This window comes from Octopus bimaculoides, chromosome 3, assembly GCF_001194135.2.
Source record: "Octopus bimaculoides isolate UCB-OBI-ISO-001 chromosome 3, ASM119413v2, whole genome shotgun sequence".
NCBI classification, from domain to species: domain Eukaryota; kingdom Metazoa; phylum Mollusca; class Cephalopoda; order Octopoda; family Octopodidae; genus Octopus; species Octopus bimaculoides.
The window spans coordinates 85,555,954-85,568,205 of NC_068983.1; the positions used below are offsets into that span (position 1 = coordinate 85,555,954).

At 35.5% G+C, this 12,252-nt stretch overlaps 1 protein-coding gene across 5 annotated transcripts in view; it reads right to left on the minus strand.

The window, feature by feature from the left end:
• The window catches only part of LOC106881021 (F-box/LRR-repeat protein 20), a 413,298-nt gene that overhangs the window by 282,707 nt on the left and 118,339 nt on the right, over positions 1 to 12,252 (minus strand). Inside the window, exon 1 of one of the 5 annotated variants that reach the window (XM_052966262.1) lies at positions 9,273 to 9,324. The exons of the other annotated variants lie outside the window; for them this stretch is intronic. The gene's annotated coding sequence lies outside the window, so the exon portion shown is untranslated. Of the gene's footprint in view, positions 1 to 9,272; positions 9,325 to 12,252 lie in introns of those variants that run through there. 5 annotated transcript variants of the gene reach the window in all.

Below are 12,252 nucleotides of genomic sequence, written 5' to 3' on the forward strand. Positions count from 1 at the left end.
ATATATATATACAAAATACCAAAATACTTTTTTTTAAAAATCTACTTCAAAGATAACATCTAAAAATAAAGCCATTTTCCCTAAGACTTCATAATTTCATTGTAACAGCTATAAAGATGCTCAATTGAACTTAACTGATTTGATTTATACCTGTTAACAAGATGGAATTGAAAATAAATAACCTTATACTCTTGTATTTTAAACTCAGTATTTTAAAACAGAAACAATTTTATGACATCTATTCTCTGAGAAAATATTAATTTTTTTTCTTCTTTTAACTGAAAATCATTAAAAAAAAACTTATAAAAAAACTAAAAAAAAATTGTTATATAAAACTAAACATTTGGGAAAAAAAATGTTTAATAATGGTAATACCTCTAAAATAAAAATACCCAAATAGAGTTGAAATGCAATTACTTTGGCATGAATCATAGCGAGGAAACAAGTGAAATCTATAAGTTTGAGAACACAGTCCCAAGATGGCCATCAGACTGAGATCAAATTGAAATATGAAAATGTCACTTGATAAATCAGGTCTCTTTTTACATTTAACTCATTGCCGACTTGATAAAATTACATCGATGAAGATTTCATGTCATGTAATATTTTCAGTCATAACATGATTTCAGTTTGGTATACATATTCCTCATGCATGTCACCACAAGAAAACAAAATATCAAAAGGAATTGTCCCTCCAAATGACTGTATGATGCTTGTGTATGGATTGCAATGTTACATGAAAGTGAAGTGTGTGCACTGAATGCAGAGGACATGTAAAAGTTGGTCAAAAACGAAGCAAGCATGATACAGGGATGTGAACTGTTGATGTACATGAATGAAACACAGATGATCCAAGAGAAAAACGAGGTATCAAAGGAATCTGATTTAGAGTGCAAGAGAGAAGACAACATGGGTACAGACATGTAATGCATATGAATGGTGACAGAAGTGATTATTTTTATGGATTTAGAGGCTGAGCCAAGAAATATTATTTGTACTAAGTCTGTTTATAGGAAATGGATGGACAAATCAATAAAGTGTGGCAAACCAACTGAGAAGTGAGGACTATATCATGTCATCAACACTGCATTTTAGCTTATGTCACCTTATAAGCATTGCATTCTATCGAGTATCTTCTGGCACATAACACCTAACTCTCATAGGGACCCCAGTTCACATAGCTCTAAATAGGAACACTAAGAACATGTTACTATAAGCAGTAAAATCAAAATCTTTCTTCAGTCTGTGTTGTAGATTTGAAATGCTATTTAGTCGGCATCATCAGATAAGCTGTGCCTGTGGTAGTGCTAGTTATCATATGATCAGGGAGGTGATAGTCGCAGCTATTTATGGTGGCAGTTGCAGTGGTAGTTGTAGCAACAGTTGCAGTGGTAGTAGCAGCTATAGTCAACAGTGGCAATTACAGCTACTGTTGCAGTGGTAGTTGCTGATACACTTGCAACAGTAGTTGCAGTGGTGGTAGTTATAGCTATGTTTGTGAGGTATTTCCATCTATGATTGTGGATGTAATAGTGAAAGTGGATGTCATTATAGCAGTTTGGCAGTAGATGTGGTGGTGATCATGATGATTGAAGAGATGTCCAGTGTTATCTATCCCAAGTTGGCCACGGTCAAGCACACTTATGATTCTAGGCATGGCTATCCCATCATCTTTTTGAGACTTAGTACACCCAGACCAACATTATCTAATGCATCCCTTTTTTAAGATGGTACAGTCACACAACAATAGAAGGTTAAGACATTGTTACTTATCATTGAGCAATGTGCATATGTGGATATTCCAACAGAGGATGTTGCAAAGGGGAGGGATAATCCATTAAAGATAAATCATCCACTGTGCCATGCTACATTCAAAGGTAGAATACAACAGAGCAACAAGCAAAGTATGCAACAGAGGCAATTATGCTGTATGGCATGTAAATGGACAATAACAGATAGGTTAATTAAGTGTCAAAGGCTGAGTGTGGAGGATACTTATGGTAGAGGAAGATCAAAGGAGATATAGCAGATCTAATCTAAGAGCACTTGACCTCGCAAATCAGATGACACAAGATCAAGTAATACGGAAATATCTGACACTGTAGACTCATCTCACTTATGCCTGCACATATTAGATGAGAAAATAGACACTAAAACAAACGGGAAAGCAGACACTGAAAACAAGGACAACAAATGACGACATGGAAGAACAGGATGCTCAAATCATGCGTTTCTCAAGTAGAGCTGACATGAGACATTAAACAATAGCAACTATCATAAAACATTGTCAGCTGTGAGATACAAGTTCCCCCACTCCATCACTTTCCAATGAGACTTAGGGTTTACTCACCATATTAATCTGCCTGGTAAGAGAGCTTAAAATTGAAAACATTAAAATAAACTGGAAGAGCATCTAATTATGCTATAAATTTAGATTTGCCCAATTGATTTTCTCACTTTTCTTTTTTTTTCATTTTGAACTTATTTTTCTTTGATTTTTTTTCTTCTTCCCTTGCTTCGATAATTTTAAAATAGCTAAGAAGCAAGATGAAATGTCTAAAGTGAAAGATTAGAGTGAAAAGCCTGTCTATCAGTCCATCTATTCTTATCACATATGAAAGCAGGTATTCTTCTCTTCCTGCATACAACTAATATTGCAAGGCAATATAAGCATATGATGCTGCAACAACATGCATTTCACTGCAGTAATGTCAATCATCTTACTGCACTATTGATCTGCAAATAGAAGCCCAAAGCATCTGAAATCTGAACTGCATATTATTAAATATAGATTGTAATAAGAGGGGTAGAAATGAAAAGAGAGAAATGGGAAGCAGTTGGAGTGGGGAATGGAGGTGGGAGGTATTAGATGTGGGTGAAAACTACTTTTGAAATACAGATTATATTAGGGAAGAAAAGAGAAAACAGTCCCTTAGCCTGGTGCAGCCCACCAGAATTTGTTGAGTTGGCAAGAGAGCTGATAAGATAGCTAGATTTTTAAAAAGTGTTAATAGTTTTATGGAAGAGAGTTGTATTGGTACATGCATATAGATGACAGCAGTTTGGTGGAAAAAATAGTGAGAGGCAGAGAAAGACCAAAAAGGAGAAGAGAAAAAGTGAGATCAGGTCTGAAAATGTTGAGCTTCACAGAGAAGACAGTCATCCTCATCATCATCAACAATATTTAATGTCCATTTTCCATGCTGGCATGGGTTGAATAGCTTGACAGGAACTATCAAGCCTAGGCGACCGCACCAGGTTCCATAGTCTGTTTTGACTTGGTTTTTTTATTACAGAGTAATAAAAAAGAAAATCACAAAGAATGGTAATTCGCTGTGCTGCATACCTGTGTTACCCATATAGAGACAGGAAAACATGATAATGTTATCGATAGCTTGATGATGGTAGTGGAGTCAGTGATGGAGATACCAGAAAGCTTAAGAGTTAGTACTGTCTTTAAAGAACTTGTGTTATTTTTTATGTTTGTTTACATCCTGAGTTCAAATATGGCCAAGGTCAACTTTGCTTTCCACTTTACTGGATTGACAAAATAAAGTACCAGTCAAGTACTGGGGTCAATGTAGTCAACTAACCCTCTCTCACTAAAATTGCTGGCCTTGTACCAAAATTTGAAAAAAAATTGTTGTGTTGCATTATTGCCACATTCCCAACAATAACATCTATTAATTAATTTCCAAGTTTTTATTTTGAATAACAGTTAAGTCTTAGGACATCATCATATGTTCTGAGTTCAAATTCCACCAAGGTCAACATGGCCTCTTATCCTTTTGGGATTGATGAAATAATCACCTGTTGAGCACTGGGGTCAATGCGATTGACTTGCCTCTCCACAATTATTATTATTATGAAGGCAGAAAACTAGCAAAATCTTAGCTTGATGGACAAAATGCTTTGTAGCATTTCTTCTAGCTTTACATTCTGAGTTCAAATTCCGTTATGGTCAACTTTGTCTTTCATCTTTTCAGGATTGATAAAATAGGTACTGGTTGAGCACTGGAGTTAATTTAATTGAGTAGGCCCATCCCATCAAAAATTTCAAGCCTTGAGCCTATAGTAGAAAGAATTATCATCATCATAGCTGATACTATGTCTTTGGATTTACTTTTAATAAAACAACGAAGTTATAAAGAAAAAAAAATAATCATAGGAGAATAAGTAGTCATTATAGAGGAAGTTAATGGTTCAAAAATTCCAAGATTTGAAAAGAAAAAAATTGTTCAAGTACTTTTAATGTCACAGCTAAATTCCACACTTGAAAAAACCTCAGCATTTGTGACTATTTTGTTTAACATATAAGGGAAGCCCCCACAAAAAAAAAAACACCACCACCACTACCTCACAAATACGTTCTCTTAAAGTGTGTCCTTTAAGAGAAAAGTGAGGGGAAGGCACGACAACACACACACATGAAGTGGGGCAATGAAAATTGTGTTTTATTTATTAATTTCTATTTCATCCTTCAATCCACACCAGAAGATATAAACCCCTCAGCATTTAAAACAGCCATATCCAGTCCAAATATTCTACCTGTTTTACGTTCAAAACTAGCCAGATTTGACCTCTTACACCTTCCCTACAATACCACTCTAAAAACAAACTATCTCACCATTAAAATCTTGAAACTATGATTAATTCAGAACTGTGAGTAAACATGCATTACATTTGACAGAGTAATCTGATTGTTAAAGTGTTAACCCTTTAGCATTTAATCCAGCCATATCTGGCCCAAATATTCTACCTGTTTTATGTTAAAACTGACCAGATCCAACCTCTCACACTTACCCTACAATATCATTCTAAAAATATACAAACACACCATTGAAATCTTGAAGCTACAAGATAGTGATTAGCTCAAAACAATGTGACTAAATAAGCATTGCATTTGTCAGTGAAATCTGAATGCTAAAAGGTTAAAGTGAACCCTTTAAAAGAAAAGGAGGGGGGGAAAAAGTACTACTACTCCTACACACATGGTGTGGAAAAAAATGTATTTCCATTATTAACTGTGCTTTAATTCCTCAATCCACACCAGAGGATATTAAGGAGGTATTTGTAAACAGTTTATGCCTACAGATATATGAAAAGATAGTTAATCATAATGAACAAAATATAAGAAAAGGGTACAGAAAAGAATGTCTGTTTTGTTAGCATAGATTTATAGACGTGTGAAAACCAATTCCCATCACTAAATATAAAGGAGAAAAGAAAGTATAAAAGAATATGCTTTATTGACAAAGCTACTGTTAGGTAATAGTTGAAGAACTGGATGCAATTAAATACAGCATGCAGACAAGTCACTTTGAAATGATTAATATGAGATTTACATAGTAAATCTTCAGCTCTTTACTTTCTCAGAGAAAAACCATGTCTAATGAATTTTTGAAACCCACCTCCCCCAATAAGCAAAAAAAAAGGTGTGAGGACGAAAATCCAACAAACTATATTCAATAAAACAGAATTTAAACATTACAATATACAGAATACCATAAACAAACAGAACTATATTATTACATCTACCACCAAGACATTTGTCAATTTAGTTCTAAGTTTTCTGCTCAAACTATCTAAGTTAATCCCATGTAAACAGAACACCTGCCAAGAACAGAATGCTAAACTACTGCAGCTAAATGGATATAGAGTTTTTTACTATAATCAGTAAATATCCCACAATGCAATAGTGAGTTGGGTGATTGCTTGTCATTTTGTCTTTCTCAGCTGACGTATCTTTGGAAAATTTCATTTAAAGTAGTAACAATTTAAAGTAGTAACGATTGTATGTGAAACACATGTATTGCATTTTGCTTTTAACCCTTTAGTGTTTAAACTAGCCATATCCAGACCAAATATTCTGTTTTATGATCAAACCACTCAGATCCAACCTCTCACACCTACCCTACAATATCATTTTTAAAATGAAACAGCCACATCATTAAAATCTTGAAGCTATGAAATAAAGCATGACATAATCTGAATGCTAAACTGTTAATGGGAAATATGAAGACATACACACATTACAACACTGTCAAAATTTGACCACACTAGTCACCGAAACTTCGATCAGCTAAGAGACTGAGACAATCAGAATAATGCATCTTGCCTGAGCAAGATAAACAACACCTTAGCTCTCCCCTCTAGTCCTCAACCACTGAGAGAACTATAGGGACACCATTGCAAACATACAGCAGATCTTGGGAGTACTTTCAGACTTGGTGGAGTACAACCTACGCCGGGCCTGATCAGAGAAAATTACTTCCAGAGAAAGACAGGAAGCAAGAAAGAGAGAAGGGGGAGAAGGGGAGGGGATGTAGGGTAGGTAGAATAGGAGGTGGGGAAGGGGAGGAAGAGTAATGAACCTCAGTATTGGACTGGTACTTCATTTCTTTACCCTAAAAAGGGGATGGAAGTAAAAGTAGGCCTCAACAGAATTTGAACTCAGAGAGAAAAGAGCCAGAATGAACTTTTCAAGGCAATCAATCTATATAATGCTCTAATGACTTTTGAACTAATGGCAATGCAGTTAGAAATTAAAAACAAGAACAAAACACGTTTGAAAATTGAACCCTGAATTAATAAAATAACCGAATAGATTTGTTATTAATGATGGAAATAATTTTAGTTCAGAATAGCATCTTGCACATTCTGCTGAATGTGAATATACTGTAAGAGAGCTACAACACTGGTATTCATCTTGAAAAAGTGTGGCTGTGTGGTACGAAGCTTGCTTCCCAACTACTTGGCTCCTGGTTCAGTCTTGCTGCGCAGCACCTTGGACAAGTATCTTCTACAACAGCCTCAAGCAAACCAAAGCCTTGTGAATGGATTTGTTAGGCAGAAACTGAAAAAAGCCCTGTCATGTGTGTGTGTGTGCATGTGTCACTGTGTTTCTCCTCTACCATACACATATATATATGCGTGTCTTAGTGTCTGTATTTGTCTCCTGCCACTGCTTGACAACCGTCTGGTGTTCACATTCTGGTCACTTAACAGTTCAGCAAAAGAGACTGGCAGAGTGAGGAACAAACTTTCAAAAAAAATAGGTACTGGCATCAATTCATTTGACTAAAATTCTTCAAAGTAGTGCCCCAGCATGGCCACAATTGAATGACTGAAACAAGTATAAAAGATAAAAGAATATAATATATAGTACTAAAAAGCACAGAAGTATACCAGTTGCAGAAGAAATGTGTCCACTGCTGCTGCTGTTGGACACGTTATGTCCACTACGCACACACTTCTTTGCTTTTTAGCATCATGAATCCATATGAGATGTTTTCCAAGACGAATACCACAGCATTATGACTTTCTACTGTATATCCACATTAAGTAGGATACACAAGTGGGTACTGAAGAGTTTCTGGATTTGGGTAAAAGAAAATACAGGAGGATCGGTTATGATTTTATTCAACATATTCCATATTCCCCTCTTAGATTTACACACCTATTGCAGTGGTCCTTCAGTTTTTCTAAAGCCCAGTAAAAGGGCTTGGAAGGTTGGACACCCAACCAGGCCTTTCACAATACCCTTAAAGACAGGAATTTTTCTGCAGCCCCACATACAGAGTGCTAACCTAATAGAAATTAAATAAAAATTTAAACTACTTTCTCTGATTTCACATTCATTATTATTATACAAACTAGATTAACACTGAGTATCACTATGTTCTGAAAATACAAAGTACCATAAATAATTGACTTCTGTAATAGATAGTAAATCTAAAGTAAAAATCTTATTAGTTTAATTGCCAAAACTGTCTAAGAAAACAGGCTCCAATGTATATTATTATCATTATTATCATTATTATTATCACTGATATTCATCCTTGAATAAAAGTTCTCTAACCAATTTTGCAATCTTGTCTTCAATTCAAAGTTTATAACCACTTGCCAACACGCTTGAAAAAGTCTGCAGCAATCACAGAGTCTTACTTTACTCCTTTCCTCAATAAAATGTAGGACACTTAATACAAATAAAAGACATTACTATCATTAACATTATCATAATTATAATATGTTTAGTGGCATTTTGTCCGTCTTTGGGTACTGAGTTCAAATGCCACTGAAGTTGACTTTGATTTGCACTCTTTTTGGGGGGATGAATAAATTAAGTCACACTTGAATACTGGGGTTGATGTAATGGACTAGTCCCCTTCCCCACAATTTCAGGCCTTGTGTCTATAGTAGAAAGGATTATTATTATTATTGGTGTTGCCATCCGGTTTCACCAGTCCTCAGTCAAATCGTCCAACCCATGCTAGCATGGAAAGCGGACGTTAAACGATGATGATGATGATGATGATGATGATTGAAGTGGTGAGCTGGCAGAACTGTTAGCATGCCAGGCAAAACGCTTAGCAGTATTTCGTCTGTTGCTACATTCTGAGTTCAAATTCCACTGAGGTCAGTTTTGCCTTTCATCCTTTCAGGGTCAATAAATTAAGTACCAGTGAAACTCTGGGTCGATGTAATTAACTAGTCCCCTCCCCCAAAATTTCATGGTTTTGTGCCTTCAATAGAAAGGATTATTATTATCATTATTATCATTATTATTATTATTATTATTATTATCATTATTATTATTATTAAGGTGGCAAGCTGGCATAATTGTTAGCATGCTGAGCAGTATGCTTAGTGGTATTTTGTTCATCTTTGGGTTCTGAGTTTAAATTCAACTGAGGTTGACTTTACCTTTCATCCTTTTGAGGTCGATAAAATAAGTACCAGTTGAGCACTGGGGTCAATGTAATCAACTTACCCCCTACCCTAAACTGGCTGACATTGTGCCAAATTTTGAAATCATTATTATTATTGCCATTACTATGTCTTCTATTTTGGGCATGGGTCAACCAAAGCTTTGTGGGTGAATTTGGAAAATGGAAATTGAAAGAAGTTCAGAGTGTGTGTGTGTGTGTGTGTGTGTGTGTGCGTGCGTGTGTGTGTGTGTGTGTCCATGGCCTTGATCTGATATCATGTAAAAGGTGTAAATATGCATCATCATCATCATCATACAAGTAATGTTCACTTCTTGTCATTCATGAGAAACATGTCTGGCCATTGGGAATATCACCAACAAACAAATCCTGTCTGGCCCATGTGAGCAGGGAAAAGCAGAAGCTAAATTTTGATGATGACAACGATGACAATGCTAAATATTCCTGAGACAAGCACAAACCTTAAAACACAACTCTGTAAATCTGATGGATCATTATATATCCAAAAATCTATCATCAATATTTTTAACAGAAATTACTTACAGTATCTTCTGGAACACAAGTCAAATTTTTCAGACCAAATTTTACATCTGTAAGAGATACAAGACAACTCTGGAGGACCAAAGAATTGTATGTGAAATGCAGCAAGATTTGGAAAAGTAGTGATGGTGAAATATTTACACTACATGTTTACATTATATATGTCAGCTTGTATGCTGGAAAATACAGTAAAACACAACTATGGTTGTGAGTTGGCTTTGCAGCATTTAATCACTTCTTTATGGTTTGCATTGAAATCCCTCTGGGTTTGATGAAAAAATAAGCAGTTCCAGTCCCACAGAGGGTGGATTTAACTGTCTATACTGTTCCCTTCCAAATTTGTGGCTTCCTGCCAAGAGAGAGAAAGAGAGAGAGACAGAAAGCGAGAGAGAGAGAGAGAGAGAGAGAGAAAGCGAGAGAGAGAGAGAGAGAGAGAGAGAGATAATTAAAATCATGACTTTTAGAAGAAACTGTCACAAGTTGAATACCTGCCCCTACCAAAAGTATAGTGTGTGTGTGTGTGTGTGTGTGTGTGTGTGTGTGTATGCATGTATATATATATATATATATATGCTATGGCACTAGATTCAAACATAAATAGAAGCAGTGCTGAAAAGCAGATAAAACTAAATGAACTCCCAAAAGGTTAGTTACAAGTTGTGTGGATGTAAATTTTACAAATAAAAAAATTAGTAGTAGTAATAATAATAAGAACAATAATAGTAATAATAAAACAGAACCAATAAATAAATAAATAAAAAGATATATATATAATAAAACAATTTTTTTTTTTAAATAAATAAACAAAAATGGCAGTTTGGGGAATTAGCTGCAATGGCGAAATCTTTAATTCAATCAATAATGCATGTTCTTAGTCAATAGATGTTCTAGTGTCAGGTGAGTATTAACCAAAGTCATTCCATTAGTGTGTTCTTTTTCATATTACACACTAGTGAAAACCTTGGCACACACATTTATGTAGAAACATGTTCATCTTTGTTTAAATCATTGGTTTGTTTCTTAGATTTTCTTTTTTTTTTTTTTTTTTTTTTTTTTTTGAAGGAGGTGGGGGCTTGTTTTCTTTGGGGTTTTTTTTTTAGTCCAAATTTTAAGTGCATAGAAAGATAAGTGACAGCTGCACAGTTCAATGTCATCTTATAGTTAATATGCACACACATGTAGCCACAAATACGTAAGAGGGAGGTGTGAATTTGTGTACGATTGTTTTATCCGTATGTGTGCTTGTACTAACATATTCATACAGCAGTTTTTGTAAGACAAATACGTATAACATTGAGAGAGCTTCACTTAATTAATTTAAGAATTTAAAAATAAAAAGCTTATTCTCTCCACTTGAATCTCAAATGACTCAACAATAAATGCTTGAATTAAATCCAGGCAAAACGCTGTTACACACACAAGTGCGGAATGCTAGCAGATGACACAGTTTCAGTTTTTTTCTTTTTTAAAGAAAATAAAGCAAAACAGAATGTTATGAAATCCAGTTTAAAATATTTAGTTGCTAAGCTAAATTAAACAGTTGCTTTACTATAAAAATATAAAGAGTCTGATTTAATAATTATATTCAAAAGGAAAAAGAACCGTTAGCAAGCAGTTATCACACATGATTGACAAGAAGTAGACAATCTCTAAAATACTACCTTTCCAACATTCTCAGTCTTTAGTTGTTACTTTTCTTTCAGTTCAAACTCTAAGAAAGATCAAGTAGACAACTAACCACCTTCCAGCACCATCCAGTTATTTGAGCAGAAGGTTTACAGCTGGATGTCCTTTTCTACTACAAAGTACCTTATTGTGAAAAGAAACTGGTACCTAATTTGCAGTTAGAATGAATTAAGAGACTTGCCTAACAACAACAAAATGCAACTATTAAGTTTCAAATCATGCTCAATGTATCAGAAGTGGAGCCTAACCTATTCTGCTCTTACAAAATGAACATGTGAAAGGAATACATACCGCTGTGGTTGTGTGGTAAGGAGTTTGCTTCCCAACCACATGGTTCCGTGTTCAGTCCCTCTTGGGCAAGTGTTTTCTACAATAGCCTTGGACTGACCAAAACCTTGTGAGTGCATTTGGTAGACGGAAGTTCAAAAAAGCTCAGAGTGTGTGTACGCGCATGCGTGTCAATCCACTCTATAGGGTGGTTGGTGTTAGGAAAGGCATCCAGCTGTAAAAAACCATGCCAAAACAGACACAGTAGCCTGCTGTAGTCTTCTACCAAGCCAGCTCCTGCCAAACCATCCAACCCATGCCAGCATGGAAGACGTTAAATGATGATGATCATAATATATATCTCAATGTGTTCCGTTGTGTTTGTCCTCCACCACTGCTTGACAACCAATATTGGTGTGTTTACGTCCCCGTAACTTAGCAGTTCAGCAACAAAACCAATAGAATAAGAACCAGACTTTTTTTTTTAAGTAAGCACTGGGGCCGATTCATTGGACAAGAAATTCTTCAAGGTGGTCCCCGAGTATGATTGCAGTCTATTGAATTTGTTGTTTCAACTTAACAAAACTATTGCATACAAACAGGTGGTACAGTAACAATCACTGATAATCTGACAAACAAATCTACTGATCCTGGTTTACAGAGAACAATGAATATATTCTATCTCATCAAAATATCTCCCCTCACATTCATATGAAATTTTCCCTTCTGTCCAATTCTCTGTATCACTTCACCTATATCCATTCACCACCTTCACTGTACCATGTATGTTCTGACTCATATTCACAATTTCTCTCCCAATCTCTCCATCCCTACCTCTCTCTAAGTCACTCACTCTCTCTCTCTCTCTGTCTCTCTTCTTCTCCAACAGGAGTATCCTTGTACTTCTACAGGAAGACACCTATCTCTATCCCTCTAATATTCTTTTAACCTTTCATCAACTAGCACGAAACCACCTTCCTCAATAGTACAACCCCCACCCCTACCCCACCCCTCAGTTGAAGGGACTATC